Source organism: Elephantulus edwardii, unplaced genomic scaffold (genome assembly GCF_000299155.1).
Source record: "Elephantulus edwardii isolate Elephantulus edwardi_28Jun2011 unplaced genomic scaffold, EleEdw1.0 scaffold00014, whole genome shotgun sequence".
NCBI classification, from domain to species: domain Eukaryota; kingdom Metazoa; phylum Chordata; class Mammalia; order Macroscelidea; family Macroscelididae; genus Elephantulus; species Elephantulus edwardii.
The window spans coordinates 15,095,974-15,099,464 of record NW_006399764.1 but is presented as its reverse complement, the minus strand read 5'-3'; the positions used below and the strand labels follow the sequence as shown (position 1 = coordinate 15,099,464).

General features: G+C 41.2%; 1 pseudogene; it reads left to right on the top strand.

Annotated features, from left to right (window-relative positions):
• Positions 1-480: 480 nt before the first annotated feature.
• LOC102850784 lies at positions 481-824 on the top strand (annotated as a pseudogene).
• Positions 825-3,491: the final 2,667 nt, after the last annotated feature.

Genomic DNA, 3,491 nt, shown 5'->3' with positions numbered 1-3,491 from the left:
GTGGAACTAACTCATAGCTGACCCTCTAGCAGGTTTTCAGAAATAACTGTGAAAGAAAGATTGTCCATCTTTCTCCTGAGGACCACCTGGTGGATTCAAACCATGTGCCTTGGGGTTAGAAGCAGCATAATTTCTTACCACTAGGCCAACAGACCTCCATACTAGAGTACGTAGGGTACTAGTAGTCAAATATGTCTTAACAGCACCTAATAACAACAAAATAACAATGTTAGAATAAAGGACCTTTAATGCACAGCTAACCCAAAGGCAGCATCTCTCTGACAGTTTGAATCCAACAGCAGCTCTGTGGGAGAAATATCCCCATGATTTACAGCCTTCAAAACCCACTGGACCCTTTCCTCAGTTGCCGCTAAGGTGTTCGGTCCTTCTGAGGAAGCTAAGGCTGTTGTGGGGTGAGGCCCTCGCTTCATCCGACGACTAGCACTGCGTCCAGAGCCTTCAGCCTAGCACCACCACACCATGGCCTCGGTCTCAGAGCTTGCCTGCATCTCCACGGCCCTCATCCTGAACAACGATGAAGTGACCATCGTGGAGGATAAAATCAATGCCCTCACTGAGGCAGCCGGTGTCAACATTGAACCTTTCTGGCCTGGCCTGTTTGCAAAGGCCTTGGCAAATGTCAACATTGGGAGCCTCATCTGCAATGTGGACACTGGCGGACCTGTCCCAGTGGCTGAGGCCGCTCGGGATGGAGGACTTGCCTCCTCCCTGCTGCTGCTCCAGCTGAGAAGAAGGAAGTGGAGGCAAAGGAAAAAGAATCTGAAGAGTCAAATGATGACATGACATTTGGTCTTATTGACTAAACTCCTTTTGTAACATGTTCAATAAAAAAAAATCCTGAACTCTTGAAAACAAACAAACAAAAACCTACTGGAGGGTGAGTTGCAAGTCCATTCCAAATCTACAGCAATGAGTTTAGTGAGAATGGCACAATGGTTAAGTGATTGGCTAATAACCACAAATTCAATAGTTAGAACCAACGTAATGACTCTTAAGGAGAATCATCCAGCAGTGTGCTTCGGTAAAACTTACAGCTAAGAAAATAATCCATGGGGCATTTCCATTATATAACTTGAGGTCCCAGTGAAATGTAATTGATTGGATGTCACTCAACAAAATATTAAAATAAACTCAGCCTGAATCAGCAAAGAATGAGGGCCAGGTAATGTAGATACTTTGCAGGTATGTAAGATACATACTGATATATGTAGTAAATGGAGGAAAATGTCTTTTTTTTAACGGTAATATTTTGGAAAATGTATAAGCTATTTTGGAATCAAGTTTTCTTCCTTTTGAAGCAAAATAGAAGAAAGAAGTTAAACATTGATGACTATTCCTTTCTCAAGGCTCCAACTCTGATAGATACAGGGGCGCATCATCCTTTCTGTGTCCTTCACATTTGCCTTGGTGAAAATTTTCATAAAAGCAACCCTTTGGAATATGGGCCCTGTGAGTCTAGAGATAGGCTTTTCAGTGCTTTTCTGAAGCACTTAGAAGAGAACATGATAAAAGCAAGTTTTCAGTAAGTATTTGTTGAATGACTAACAATGATTATTTTTCTTTTTAATTTTTGGATATTCATTTGCTTTTATTTTATGTTATTGTTTGTCATTAGGCGCCTTTGAGTTACCTATGATTCATAGCACCCCTATCAACAGGTCTCAATTTTGCTCTCTCCACACCATCCTCATAATCTCGGACATACTTGAGACCATGTTGCAGTCATAGTGTCAATACGTCTTGTTGAACGTCTCCCTCTCTTTTCCTGGCTATCTACCATATTTATCAGGAAAGGCTAGTCCTTGGAAAAAGATATCTTCCTGGGAATGGCAGAGAGTCAGTCCAAGGGTCTTTTTTTCAAGGGCTAACTTCTCTTGATAAAATGCCCCAAATATGTGAGGTCACATTTCACCGTCCTCTCTGCTAACAAGCACTCTGCCTTCACTTCCTCTTAGATAGGTTGTTCTTTTGGTGGTCCATGGTGCATTCAATACTCTTCTCAACACCGTAATTCAAAGATATCAGGCTATAAAAAGATTTTCTAGATTTCCTGGTCTGGCTTCTTCTTTTAAACAAAATAAATTTTACTAAAAGAAAAATTATGATGCACACGTGCATACTTTTTGTGTGGGTTTTCCATTTCTCAAACTCAGAGCTGTTGAGTTGCTTCCTGTTCACAGTGCCCCTCCATAGGGTCTCCAAGGATGTAAATAGAAACCACAAAAGATTTCTCTTCTGTCTCCCACGGAGCCATTGTTATAGGAGCCGCCAGAGATTCTCAGCCTCCGGGTTAGCCGCACCCCCAGAGCTCCTTTTCCCAGTTCTAGGGACCACTAAACAAAAGGGGGAAGAATACAAAGCTATTTGGCAATCCTCCATAAGGTCAATTATAAAGAAATAAGTATACATTATTTGGTTACTATATGCCTAGTTAAGCTTTGGTAAGAGATTTTAAAAGAAGACCAAAAGGCTTGATCCTTAACCTGAAGGAAATGACAGTTTAGTTATGGAGATAAGATTAAGGAACACAAAATATCGGAACGGCAATCAAAGGCTATAAATGGCTGGGAGTGCATATATGAGTTTGGGAAAGGGAGAGATTAATGTGACCTACAGGTTCTGTTGTGTAAGAATTAAGAATGCATTTGCATGAGAACATAAATGATGCCATTTATCAAATTATCAGCAGGCACAAAGCTCAGCAGATCAGAATTCCAAATGAATGCGAAACAATGGGGTGAGCTTAACAAGGTGAATTTTAATGATATCTTAACAAACCTATTAAGAATTTAATTGTAACTGTTTGTCATACTGTGGTGGCTTACACATTGCTGTGACATTAGAAACTATGGCACAGATATGTGAAATAACAACAAAGTCAACCATGGAAGACAAAATATAACAGGACTTTGAGACAAAGACTAGGAAGGAAGATCTGGAGATATACTTCCAAAAAAGTAGGCCAGTGCAAACTTTTTTAATTACGGTGGAGCATTGACTGTTACGTTACCAGAAAATGAGCCCCCTCAGGTTAGAAAGCCTTTAAAACATCACTCTAGAAGAGCTTCCTTCAATCATGATGGCATGGATGCAGTAAAGCCTTGAAAACCATCTCTTGCCAGTGTGGCACAACTCAAAATTATAAGAAACAGCTGCAAACAGCCCTTGTTGTCATTTATCATCGATTCAGAACTGACTCATAGCTGACCTTTCAGCGGGTTTTCATGTGCCGTTAATTGCAAAGGAGGAGACTGCCCATCCTTTTCCTGTGCAAACAGCTCTTTTTCTTGTTGGTTGTCGTTGTGTCAAGTATGACTCATAGTGACCATATGAACAGTGGACCAGAACCCTGTCCTATCCTGTGCGATCTTTACACTTCTTGACACACTAGAGCCTGTTGCGCCAGTCACCATGTCAATCCACTTGGTTGAAAGACTTCCTCTCCTTCACCAACTGCCCACCCTTCCAAG